The following is a 13659-nucleotide window of genomic DNA, read 5'->3' on the forward strand; positions in this document are numbered from 1 at the left end:
TATTAAAATTTATGACGGGGGACCCTGGCTGGCTCAGTCAGTAGAGTGTACGACTCTTGACCTCGGGGTTGTAAGTTTGAGCCCCACATTGGGTGTACAGATTACTTAAAAAATAAAATCTTTCAAAAAATAAAAAATTTATGACAGATGTTTAACGATCTGAATTTCACATTTTCCATGGAAATCTATTTAAAGGTCTTAAAGGAAGAGTCAGTAACTAAGTTAACATGTACCACCTAGCGAGGCGCCACAATACAGGCTTTGTAGGTTAACAAAAAGTAACCGATCTCGTCCCGCTCTGCTTTTTCTCACCTTCTCCACCTGGAATGCCTTTCCCCAACTACCGCGAGCCCCACTCACCATGCCCGGACCTGCTCTCTCAGGAGGACACCGTCCCCCTCCCTCTGAGCTCCCCATCACTGTCTTCCCCATCAGGATTCTCTACCTGGTCTCGCCTGCTCCTGCAGGATCTGCCCTACGCACCTCAACCCTGCTACCATGGGAGAGTAACCTGTCCAGCATGCAAGAAAACAGATGTCCCTGGGGGTGAAGACAGAAGGAATACACATGAGCAGATGGCAAATTTTATTAAGAGGCCTTACTGTCAGGGAGAGTGAGAACTCTTAAGAATATCAAGCAAACAGGAAAAAAAAAAAGTGGCAACTGTTAAGCTCAAGAAAACAGGAAAACAAAAAGTTGAACTAAAAGGGAATATAATCATGCTACATTCACCAGCTCAATAGTGAGCAACATTAACAAAGTCAAAACAATTCGCCAAATTATGGTTCTAAACAAAAATTGTGCTACAACTATGTGGGGAAAGATGGGAGTTCAAAATGTAACTTTTTCTAAAAGTGACGCATCGATGGCCCTGCCTCTACATAGATATTGCTGGGAACCGTGGACAGAAATGCTACAAGAAACAGATAAGCAGGATTCCAGGCAGCTCTGGGAGGCGGATGGTGGAGGCAGGACAGCAGCCCGCTGGGTTCTGCATGAACCATTCAACACTGTTTTACTTTTGAACACATGCACGTACCACCCTCTGATAGAAGTGAAATTTCTAAGTAAGAAAAAGAAACAGAATCTCTAACAGAAGCACTTCCAGCAGTACATAAGTGTTTTCCTACAATTTTACAACCACGCTACCCCCTTTCCCCTTCAACAGTGTCTCTCCACCCTCAGGACGCAGGGCAGCTGAGGACAGCGTGCATGGCCTGAGACCTGGCGTCAGCCTGCCGGCTCCGTACTCTTGAGAAAGCTACTGTAAGCTCTGAACCTGACCTTTCCCCGCCCGTGACATGAAGACACCACCACGGACCTCAGGGACCCGGCTGCGTTGCTCAGCACCCAGATGGTAAGTGTGAGGATGACCGTACACCCTGGACCTAAGTCACCCAGATGCAATCTGTCTCACTACCCTCTCCCCCTTCACACCACCGTCCAGGCGGGCTTTCATTCTGACCACGCCCCCACACTGCGCCGAGCACTTGCCAGAGTGTCCTCCAAGTCGCCAAACCCGAAGGCCAAACCTCAGTCCTCATCATGACCTTTCCTGACACTTCAGAGAGTTGATCACATCCTCCTCCTGGACACTTCTTCCCTTCTTCCCATGGTGCCAGTGCTTGTGGTCTTCTTCACACCTGCTCTGTGCCAAACACTGCTCATGTTCGTCCTTGAGCACTTGATGGCAGAGTGACCCGAGACCGTCACTGCGTTTTCATGGCCACTTCCAGCTCAGACTTCTCTTCCAAGCTCCAAATGCCTATTTACAACTGCCTACATGACATCTCTACTTGGATCCCTAACAGAATCACAAACTTAAAATGCCTACAGTGAGCTCCCCATCTGCCCCTCTAAACCAAGTTCCACCCACAGCCTTCCCCCCATCTAGTTGCCCAGGCCAAGAGCCTTCTAGTCAACTCAACTCCTCCCTTTGTCCTCACACCCCTTATCCAATCTGTCAGCAAATCCTACTGCTTCTACCTTTGAAATACATCCAAGGCCCAACTGCTTCTCACCACCTCCAGTTTTCCTGCTCCAATCCCAGCCTCCGCTGCTGCTCACCTGGTTCCCTGAACAGCGTGCCGATAACCTCCTGGTTGTCCTCTACTCTCCCCCACCCTCCAACCCCCACCACCAGTGTCTATTCCCAACACACTAGCCTTTCAAACCTCAGCCGAATCTCAGGGCTCAACACTGAGGGAGGGACAGCTGCCCTCCGGAGCCGACAGCCAGCACCGCCTTACCCTAGCAACTCTTTGTTTCGACAAACAGCCCCAGAACCTCACAGTTCAATCTATGTCAATTGTTCTTAGCTGCCCTGACGCTAAATAACCTATCTTTATTCATCAAATGGGGGGGTTTCAGATGGGTCTCCGGGCAACCTTCCTTTCTGTCTACTGCCTCCCCACACCCCATTAACCCTGAAAATAATCTCCATACATATCCCAGCAATTCAACTCCTCCAAAACGTTACTTTGCTTTCCTAGAATTCTGATTGTAAAACACCTCCATCCCAAGTTCTGCCTTAAGAATGCAACACCCCAAAACAAATCAAGAACCAAGAACCTGATCCATCCTGCAGGGGCTCAAGTGGACCAGGGCCCTCAGGTACATCAAGGGCCCCGGATCTCACAGGAACACCATTAAGTCGATGCTGTACAAAGCCAGGCTTACTCGTGTGGCCTCACCAGTTGTCCAGAATTGGGGGAAACAATTATAGAAACACTGGTTATAAGGTTATTTTCCTGGGTTTACATATTTTCAAACAGGGGTGGAGGGGAGGGGAGCGCCAAACTAGAAGCAGCAGATTATATCCCGGTGCTCAAAGTTCCAGTGAGCCAAGAACGGGGCTCTCAGTTCCCTGTCAGGCCTTCGTTCCGCTGCACATCACATTAAGAAGAAAAATTTTGTGTAATTTCTGCTAAATATGAAACTGTCTTGGGCTCTACATGACGAACGATTTTTAATAGCTAATGCTGATGAAAAGTTATACTTGATATTCTCCCTCTTGTTTGGATCCACTAAGAAAAGAGAACTTATTTTGTGGCAAGCATTAAACACTACTTCATCCAGCCTTTAGTGAAAACTACCCATGGGTCAAGCAGAAAACATGCAGAAACGAAATAACAAAATCTTTGCCCTTAAAGATGCGGAAACAGACTTGTACCCAATAAATATAGCCCACTGTTACAGGAAGAAACATCGAAATGTGCAGGGAGGCTGGGGAGGAGACAAGGGATGTAAACAGCTGGGCATGGCCTTCTCCAAAAGACAGCAGAGTCACACCTGGCACAGCACACAGAACAGGTGCCTCTCATAGCCAAGAAAGGGTAGAAGGAATCAGAGAAAAGGAGCAAGACTTCCAGGCCTTACTTGGAAACTGAAACTTCGTGACACAATTTTCCTTCCCTTCCCTAATACCTAATCCTGGCAGAAACAAAAGTGGGTTTGGGGGAGAAAAGAGAACAAAGGAGGAAAGTGAACTGACCCCCAGAAGGAAATGGAAAAACAATCCAGGGTCCTGCCCCTTGGACACCTAAGACAAACACAATGCCAAAGTCAAATTCAACGTAATTATAAATGATTCTGAATTCTGAATCCATGAAGTCTAAGTTTATGGGGCTTTTACACCAAAGCAATGTATTGCGAAAATCTTACCAATGCTAATACCACAAGACAGATTGATGAATCTTCTATCAACGATCTGTCCTCGATTTACCACTAGGCCTACCAGAAAGAGCAGTCTTTGGAAATAAGACAAACTGGAATAGAATCTCAATTCTATAACCTCCCAACTGTGGAGTGCAGCACAAGTGCCAAGGTTACAAATTAACAAATCACAAATAACCCAATCTCTGGGGCTTAGTTTTCCTCTCATTAAAGTGGGGGAACTGCCACCAAATAGCAATTGCTAACATTTGTGAATGCTGAGCACATTTCACATTTCTTATGGCATCTTCACCACAACCCTGGGAGAGCACCCTTTGTCAGAGGAAAGGGCTAGGTTTAAGTAGTCAGTGAAGAGTTCGCATGGAGAGAAAACTAGGTTTCGGTAGTTAGTGAAGTTAGTAAGTAAGCAGCCAAGCCAACATCTGAATCCAGAGCCCATAAGAATAAAACACAAGTAAAAAGCACAGGCTCCAAAGCCAGACTGAGTCTGAATCCCAGCTTTGCTTTTTACTAACTTAGTAACCTTTAACCTCTGTTTCAGTTATGCAAATGTGAAACAGGGGCAAAGGGTAGCCTCATTCAGGGGATTACTGCCAGAGACTCACCTAGGAGCTGGATGGCCCAGTGCTGACCCTGTTGGGCCACTCTTCTAGGGCACATGCTGCTACTGTCACAACTATCAGGGACAGGACTGTCATCCTGCCTGCCTCTCTCCACACATAAAAGGCACTAAACAACTAATATTTCTTCCCTCACCTACTCTGCAAAATCAACTAGCTTTTATTTGTTTCTAGTATATGTCAAAGAAACCTTAAGACAGATGAAAGAAAAATCAAAACAAAAGGAAAAACCAAAACACAAATGTAGCAAGAGAATTATACTCACAGTTCTGAAGGCCACGGTAACTCTGTGAAGAAATCAAACGTGGGTTTAAAGGAAATGCTCCCGGTTTCTCTTTCCTCTTTCCATAGTCCTCAGAGAACCTGACAAGGAGAGACAACATGCGCATTAAAACCCCCTTCCTTTCACTTCTTGAAGCTCTACTGAACTCACCCCTCAGCCAGTTCCATCACCTCCTACGCAAGCCTACTGGGCAACGCCTGGGATGAGGGGTGAGAAGAGGGCACCACGTCCCTGTCTTCAAACCTATTTCTACTTAAGAAACACACAGGAAGGAGCACCTGGGTGGCTCAGTCGTTAAGCGTGTGCCCTCGGCTCAGGGCGTGATCCCAGAGTCCTGGGATCGAGCCCCACATCAGGCTCCTATGCTGGGAGCCTGCTTTTTCCTCTCCCACTCCCCCTGCCTGTGTTTCCTCTCTCACTGGCTGTCTCTCTCTGTCAAATAAATAAATAAAATCTTAAAAAAAAAAAAAAAAAAGAAATACATGTGAAGCAACTGGAAACTATTCAAACATATCAAAAATCATAAATTAACAGGGTGTGGTTGGCTAATAAGTGCACGATACAATGACAGAGTATAGACATCTGTTCCACTGCCTTTCATCAAAACTATACTACAGAGATATTTTTTAAAAATGTTCTAAACAGGGGTGCCAGGGTGGCTCAGTCTGTTAAGCATCTGCCTTCAGCTCAGGTCATGATCCCAGGGTCCTGGGATGGAGCCCCAGGTCAGGCTCCCTGCTCAACAGGGAGTCTGCTTCTCCCTCTCCCTCTGCCCCTCCCCGTTTGTGCTCTCTGCTCTCTCCCTTGTGCACACACTCACTCCCTCAAATAAGTAAATAAATAAAATCTTTTTAAAAAATGTTTGAAACAGCACAGGGAGAACTGAAAGGAGAAAAAAGCCAAGATTTTTGAAGTACTGAGGAAATCTTCTAACATGGAAGATTGAGACCCAAACAAAAAAGTAAAAAGAAGAAACCTGGAGGAGACAGAAACTATAACAGACTGAAGTAGAGTAAAGGAGGCAGCAGGCCCAAGAAAGCCAGGTCCTAATTCAGCAGTGGAACACACGGGAACCACTTCCACTTGCACAGCAGTGTCCTAAAAGACCAGAAGTGGCAGCAGCAGTGTAGACAGAACGGGAGTAAAGAAGGCATAGCCTCAAATACAGAGGAGCCGGGGAAGGCCATGGAAGCTGAAACCAGAACCTCAACGCGAGGCACAACGTGACGCCCCCTCACTCTGAAAGAAGATGGGAGGGGGCATTCCCCGGAAAAGTAGAGGCGTCTATGGACTGAAGTCACCCTGCCCAGCTGCACTGAACAGAGCTGGACTTAATGACCGTATATACAGTGAACAGTGAATTCTCCAGCTCTCCTACAACAGACCACACACGCACACCGCTGGCTTCCAGATTCTGAAGTCAGAATTGTGCCGGAAAGAGACTGGAGAATATTTCTGGGGAATCTGATCAGCTCCAAAAGACAGATCTAAAGATACTAACCCTGGGGACCCTCAACACATGGCCCACCCAGAATACCCTGATGTAAAAGTCAAAGGGCCCCACCACGTCAGACAGGAAAAGGAAGGAAACAACCTAAAAGAAACAGAGACTATACAAACTATCAATAATATAGAGGTAAGACAACACTGCAATCAATAAAGAAAAACAGGATGTTCTCCTAGAAAAATAGAAAAAGAGCCCTTGGAAATCTAAAGAACCTTTCTGAAATCAGAAATAATAAACTAAAGAAAAGGTTAAGTCAAACTGAAGTCACCTCTCTGAACAGAGAATAAAAAGACCCCCCCCAAAAAAAAGGCAGAAAAGGAGGAGCAAAGGAAGGAAGAAGAAGAAGAAGAAAAAGGTATTAAGATAATTACAACCTTTGCCCAGGACAGCCAAGTTCCGGATAATAAGACTTCCAGAAAAACAAAATAAGGAAAAGCAAGAGAGAAAACCTCAGCACAGTAATGCCAAAGAGTATTCCCAGAACTGAAAACTCCCAGTTACCAGAATGAAGGGACGCGCTGAATATGCAGCACAGTGGATGAAAACCGACCCACACAAGGTACACCATCACGATATTTCAAAAGACTTGGACAAATTGTAAAACTCCTACAAGCTTCTAAAGATGGGAGGGGGGTAAAAGTTTAGTACGAAGGAAAAATGAGAATAGCTTCTGAATTCTAAAACAGTAACATGAAAACAAGAAGGCAATGGAGCAATCTTTGAATTTATGAACAAAAATGAATTCCAATACAGAACTCTATACCCAGCGAAACCATCAATCAAGTTTCAATCATGCATGGTCCCAAAAGGTTTGCCTCCTAAGCATCCTATGTCAGAAAGCCCCTGGAGAAAGTCTTCCACCAAAACACGAGCATCAACAAAAAATGAGCAAGGCATGAGCTTCCATTAGAAGGGATAAGGGAATCCCCAGGACGACGATGAAGGGAGATTCCAGAATGGTGGCTGTGCACCAGGAGAGAGGGAAACAAGTCCAAGCCGGAGCAGTGTTGCTCAAGAGGAGGGCATGCTGAAGGCTGTCTTCAACTTGTCCAAAAACACTGTACTATCTTTTTAAAGTAATTAACGCCACCAAAAGGAAGAAATCAGTGAAGAAAGACAAAGACAAGAGTTGCCACAAACATAAAATCCAACTGTGGACAAAAGCCAAACGATGAGAACAAAGGAACATCCAGGGACAACACAATAAAAGACCGAAGGAGCAAGCAGCTCAGAAAAGAAGAGAACGGAGATCTCCAGGAAACTGTAAGCCAGAAATCAAATGTGAAGAAGAGATGAGTCTGTATGACCATGAAGAAAAATTACTAAGAGGCTACTGGAAGGTATGGGGAAAATAGGTCTGGGGTAGAGGGGAAATAACAATAGGTATAAAAAGGGTTAAGAATGTGGGGGACTGAAGAAAGATGAGTACCCGTCATAATGCCCTGGGCACACCTCTATCACAGGACTTACCCACTGTACCATCATCACTGACTGACTTCTCTGTCTCCCTCCCTCAGCTGCAAAGACCTTTGGAGAGGATCATTTCTCATCCAGTTATCACCCTGCAGAGTCCAGTACAACGCCTGCTACAAGGGTATACACAAAAGCAAAGGTTTTTTTTTATTTTTTTGCATTTATTTGGTTACTGAGTATCTACTACACATACCTGCTATCCTTCCGGAGAACTAAAATTCAAGGACATATGGGCCTTGCTTGCCTTTAAAGAGTTACAACTTTTTTTCACACCTGAGAAAACAAATATTTCTCCTATATCCTCATTCTCCCCAAAAGATGAAAAGTTCACCAGGGGCTTACAGAACTTTAATAGTCTGGCTATCACTAATGGATATGGAACCCAAGACCTGATGACACTTGCTTGACATTGTACGCATTGCGTAATATGAAAAGAGTGCCGGCTTGGGTATCAGGACACCTGCTTTCTAGTACTTTAGAATTACTCCTTTTGAAGAAGAGAAAATCCCAACATTCTACCTAAGAATCCCAGCGTTGGTCGTCTTAAGTACAGATCCCCAAATCCTTACACCGCCTTCAGCTTGAATGTATTTCAACCAGTTCCCACAATTACTACATTACTATTATCTTAGTCTCACTGCCAAAAACCCAGCTGCAGGCTAACTATGCAAGAATGAGACACTGTTGAAATGACTTAAAAAAAATTTCTTTTTACCCTTAGTGCATTAAGCTAAATCCTCCAATTAAATAAAACCAAGTAACACACACACACACACACACACACACACACTCACTCCTCCTCCTGAGAAAAGAAAGGAAAGGAGAGAGAAAGAAACAGCAAGTCCTTCTTCCACCTAAGCCAGAAGCAGAGCTGGGGGCTGGGTTGGGAAGAGGTAAACTTGGAGGCACAATGAATCAACGAGGTCTCCAGGGCTTTCGCCCCGAAAACCACAGGGCCACAGCAAGTTGCGCGCCAGCTGCGGGGAAGGAGCCCGCGCGGACCCGGGTGCGAAGCCCGCCCTTCCCTGAGGGCCAGTGAGTCCCCATATAGGGTCAGGGCTATTCCCCCGCCCCCCCTCCAGGTCCCCAAGGATTTCCCTCTTCCTCCTCCTTCCTCTCTCCCCCCTTTTGTTTTTGAGGCAATTGGACGGCTCCCAAGGAAGCCTGCTGGCCTCCCCAAGCCCCCGGCCTCCCTGTGCGCTCCGGCCTCGAGCCCCTCCGTCTCTCCGAGACCCCCGAATCCACCAACCTCCCCATCTTTCACGAACACCCCCAGGCCTTCTCATGTCCCCCAAACCTCCCCGTTTACCCGAGCCCCCGGCCTCCCCTCGTCCCCAGGCCTGCCAGAGCCCACCGACCTCCCCACAAGTCCGTCCTCCACCCAGCGCCGTTCTCCCAGAACCCGCCCCCTCCTCCCCCTTCCCTGGCCTCTCGTGTCCCCCCCGTCCTCCCGGAGACCCCCCAGTCCGCCCCACATCTCCCGACCCGCCCGCGCCGCGGTCCTCCCCACAGCGCCGTCCTCCCGGGGCCCCTCCCTCGTCCTCCCCACTTCTCCGGCCTCCCCACATCCTCGGCCTCCCGAGCCCCGCGCGGGAGGGGCCCGTCTCCGCCATATCCGCCGCGCGGACCGGCTGGTTGGCCCCGCTAGGCCCTGCCAACCCCCAGCTCCAGGAGCCGGCCCGCCCGCCCGCCCGCCCGCGTCCCGGCCCCCTCCCCAGGCCCGCACTCACTCGAACCGCGCGGGGCGCCGGGAGGCGAGGGCAGACCACTCCGAGGCGGCGCCGCGAACCGACAGGCGGTGCTCCCTCCCACGCCTCACGCCGCGGGCGCACAGCGGTCTCTGCGGCGGCGGCGGCGGCGGCGGACTGGCGGCGGAGGCGGCGGCGGCGGCGGGCTGGCGGCGGCGGCGGCGGGATAGCGCCCTCAGGGCGTGCTGCGTCGGCGCAGGTCGCGCATGCGCGGCGACCGGCTGAGGCGGGCTTCACCGCCATGGCGCGCGCCCGGCCGCGTCCCCGCGCCGAGCTTCCGCCCTCCCCCCCTCCCCAGGACCGGGCATGCGCCCGGCGCTCCGCGCATGCCCAGCAAGCCACAGGGCTACGCTCCCGAGACCGCGCCGGACAGTCGCGCCGGGCATTCAGGACTGCGAGGGACTGAGCGCGCGTGTGGTGGCCGAGTCCGGGGAAGCCTCGGCGGGGGCCGGGAGGGGCGGCCCGCCGAACTGAGGTCCCGGGGCTCCCACCAGCGGCACTCTGGGCCGGCGGGGTTGGACCGATCTCGGGGAAGCCCTCCCACCCGCTGCCCTGCCCCGCACAGCCCGGACGCGGCCCCTTTGCAGGGCCGCCCTAGCCCGCCGCCCTGCAGCCCAGCCCCAGGGCCGGAACCCGCGCAGTCGCGCCCCGCAGTGGGCCGGGGCCTGGCCCGCGTCCTCACGCGTGTCTTCGCCAGACTTCCTGCCCACCCTGAGGAGTTAGGTGTCCCGGGCCCCTCTGCACACAGGAGAGTGAGGCTCAGGGGTGTGTTCCGTGGCATCAGCTGGGCTGTACTTAGATTGGAACCTGGAAGACGGCCTGAAAGAGGCTGTGGGAGGCGGCTGGAGGTAGACAGATGTGGGGCCTGCGCGCTGGTCTCGGGGCTGGAGACAGAAGAGGAGGACCCCGGGGATCTGGGAGTCACCAGCCGAGGGCAGCTGAGCAGACCCAGGACACCGAGTGGAAGGGGCAAAAATGCACTCGTCCAGGGGCTTCTTCAGGCATCCTTAGGAGCCTGGCCTTTGTTCTTTAGGCCGCAGGGAGCCTGGGGAGGGTTTCAAGCAGGAAGTAATACCTGATTTGTGTTCTTTAAAAAAAAAAAAGACAACCTTGCGGTAGGAAATGAAACCAGAGGCAGGGCAACTTTCATCTTTATGGTGTCACTTTGATCCTCACCACAAGCCAGGAGGCAGGTTAGGGCTACACTCCTTTTCAAAGGTGAACTCCTGAAGCCCAAAAAGGTAACCCACCGTTCTGTCCTCAGAAGGTATCATTTGACTCTAGTTGTAACAGAAGCAGGTAAAATAAAACAATTTTGTTTAGCAAGAGTTTTACTATATATGTTTTTGTTGTTCTTTAATGAAATGTGTTACGGTTATTTGTAGAATTTTTTTGACTCCATCCAAGTTTCCAAGGAAGTGTGTCTCTGAATGTGAGCCCCAGGGCCTTGGTCCCCAGAGTTTGCTCCACCTGGAACTCTCCTCCCTCTGGAGCGTCTCACTCCCTGCGAGAAAGTTAGCAGGGGCTTCACTGAGGAGAAGACCTTTGAGCTGGGTCTTCAGGTATGAGTAGGAGTTTTCTAGGTGGAAATGACTGCAGGAATACTAACAGCTAGATCCTCATTTCTTTCCCTACCCCATTTCACTTAACTCTCAGAACAACCCCGTGATTCAGACTCCATTAGATCCCCAGCACTGAAACAGGGACACTGAGGCCAAAGGATCTCAAGTAATTTGACTAAGGTGATGAAGCAAATGATGGATGAATCCAGGATTTGGACTCCTATCTGTTGGCTTCCAAAGCTGGGGTGCTTGGCCTCTAGGCCACCCTGTCTCGTGTGCAGAAGTATCGTGTTTGTTTGCTTTAGTCTCTTGTTTGACTTGTGTCTGGAGTGTTTATTCGAGGAAGACAAGTAGTCGAGCACCCTTAATTGTAATGTTCCCAATCCTAAAATATATCTGTATTTGTATATAGATACTGCAGATTTTAGATATAGATATAGACACAGATGTAGCTATATAGGTATATATCGATATATGCATATCGATATATATGACATAATTCTGCCAATGAGAACTTACAAAGCAGTAATAGGTGTCTTGAACTGAAATCTTACCTGACTTGAGCAGCTCAGCACAGCGCCACCCAGAATACGGGTGTGCATACTGCCACCTAGTGGCAGCCTATAAGAATTACAGGGACTGTGCGATAGAAAAGGTTTTACAGAATGCGGGGACTGAAAACCTGAAGTTATAAGAGAACGGGAAACACGGGACCCTGGCATTAAGTTGTTCAATAAATATTTGTCGATGAATAGATCATTGCCAGCCGCTTTTGATTCACGATCTCCACAATGTCCTTTCCCCCTCATTTTAAAAGTAAAATAGTTTTCCCTTGATTTTAGAAATTAAAAAGAAAAATAGCAGTCATCACTGGCTTTAGTACTCAGTACTCAGTTTCCAGAATGAATTCTGGTTAATGATCTTAATGCTTTCTTTCCATCTTACTTTTTAAGAAAAAAAACCATTAAAACAAAATAAAAGTGCTACCTGCTCATAACAAAGAATTCACAACATGCCAAAAATCCCCAAGATGGAATTGAGAACCCAGCCCCAGTCCCACCTGCCAGAAATAACCACTGGCATTAGGTGAACATCATTTCGGGGGACTTACATGCAAATACACAAACAGAAGGATGGGTGAGGAACAGATAGGTAGAAAGACTTACAAAACCAGAAGAATCATATATTGGTACTATATTTATGTAATTGTACTTGAATTTAACAAAGGAAAAAGAAAGGGAAGCTAATGGAATTGCTGGATTCATATGAATAGTTCTTCTAGACAAGAGAGGTTTTCAATAAAACATCCCTTCAAGTTTAAGAGAAGAGACCGTGGGGACATTAAAAGGTTGACATCATTATGATTTTTCACAAAGACATATGATCATTGTTGTTGTAGAGACTGACTTCTTGCTGTGAAACATGAGCTCCCTGGCCCAGCCACACTGGCACCAGCATGCGGTTTTGAGGATACAGAAGTCCTTTCATACCAGCTGGTAAATATCGGCTGCTGGACTCTGTCCACAGTGCTCTGCTCCCCAGCTACCCCGATCCACAGCCAGGAGCAGCTCCAACCCCATCTCCCCAGGATCCAGGGCTACAGGGAAAATGGGACCCTGGACCTTTCCCCAGGACCGCCTTCAACACCCCCTCTTCAAGCAGAGCGGCCCAGTTTTTATCCGTTGTATAGACTGGGCACCCACACAAGGCGTTGCTGGCAAAACGTATTCAGCACCCAAGGGGACTGAACACCACTGCTCAGGGTCAGTCCTCAGAGTCTTGCAGCTTTACAGTCCCCGGCCTCAGAGAATAGAGACCTTTCTGCCCAAGCATGCCTCGCTCATGAAGTCATCAGAGAACACGTCTGCAACCTGCGTGTAATTCCCTTGCACCCTAACTGGCAGCAGACACAGCCCTTCCGCGTGGAAACTCCCCCATGATCCTGCTCCAAATAGGGTGAGGCAGGTGTGGAGCCCGGGCGCACCTGCAGGCAGCGGGAAGGGAGTGAGCTTTGCTCAGGCTCGGCTCCGCACCTGGCCCCGCGCCCAGGTCCTTGTGCTGAAGCTCTTCCCCCATCCCCTGAGGGATGCTTTCTCTCCCCACCCTCCACCCCTGCTTACAGGTGAGGACGCTAAGCTTGGAGGAGCACGTGCTTGCCTGAGACCCTCCTGTCCCCTCCAGGTACAGCCTGGATGTGAACTCGGGTCTGTCTCATGCCAAAGTCTGCTCTTTCAGGGTAGCCTCCGAGGACACCCCATGCTGTGTGGAGAGGGAAAGGAAGTCAGGAGCTGCCCCTGGAAGGGGCTGGGAGTGGGAGCTCGGAGGACAGCTTCATGCTCCCTTCTGGAGACAAAGCGCCTGAAACATGACTTGGTACCTTTGTGTCCCTGAGCGCAGCAGGGCCAGACCCTGGAAGCCCCTGAGCACATGAGCAAAGGGAGCACGAGGCCCCAGCCCACGCTGACAGACAGCAGGGGTGGTCTTGGGGTCAGAGTGACCTGGGTTGGAGGCCGGCTCTGCCCCTTATCCCTGGGGCCTCAGGCAGATCACTGTCCTCCCAAGCCTTTAGCTGGATCCTGTCACTCTCACATTTGCAATGACCCCAGCTACAGCAGTGGACACCAACCCCGGGAGTTGGTCAGAACCAGCTGGGAACTTCCCACCGTGGCCTGTGGGTCAGAATCCAGAGCCCAGGGGCGCCTGGGTGGCCCAGCCGGCTAAACGTCTGCCTTCGGCTCAGGTCACGATCCCAAAGTCCTGGGATCGAGTCCCACAGCAGGCTCCTTGCTCC

The 13659-nt window shown here is 49.8% G+C and overlaps 1 protein-coding gene across 2 annotated transcripts in view; it reads right to left on the minus strand.

Moving 5' to 3' along the window:
* The window catches only part of LOC123779055 (ral guanine nucleotide dissociation stimulator-like), a 97324-nt gene extending 87852 nt beyond the window's left edge, over window positions 1–9472 (minus strand). For both annotated transcript variants that reach the window (XM_087860470.1, XM_087860471.1), the window contains exons 1-2: window positions 9289–9472; window positions 4561–4658 (exon numbers count right to left, since the gene is read on the minus strand). The gene's annotated coding sequence lies outside the window, so the exon portion shown is untranslated. The remainder of the gene's footprint in view (window positions 1–4560; window positions 4659–9288) is intronic.
* Between the last annotated feature and the right edge of the window lie 4187 nt (window positions 9473–13659).

The sequence above is a fragment of the Ursus americanus genome, unplaced genomic scaffold (assembly GCF_024610735.1).
Source record: "Ursus americanus isolate L20-20 unplaced genomic scaffold, mUrsAme1.1.p SCAF_65, whole genome shotgun sequence".
NCBI lineage: Eukaryota > Metazoa > Chordata > Mammalia > Carnivora > Ursidae > Ursus > Ursus americanus.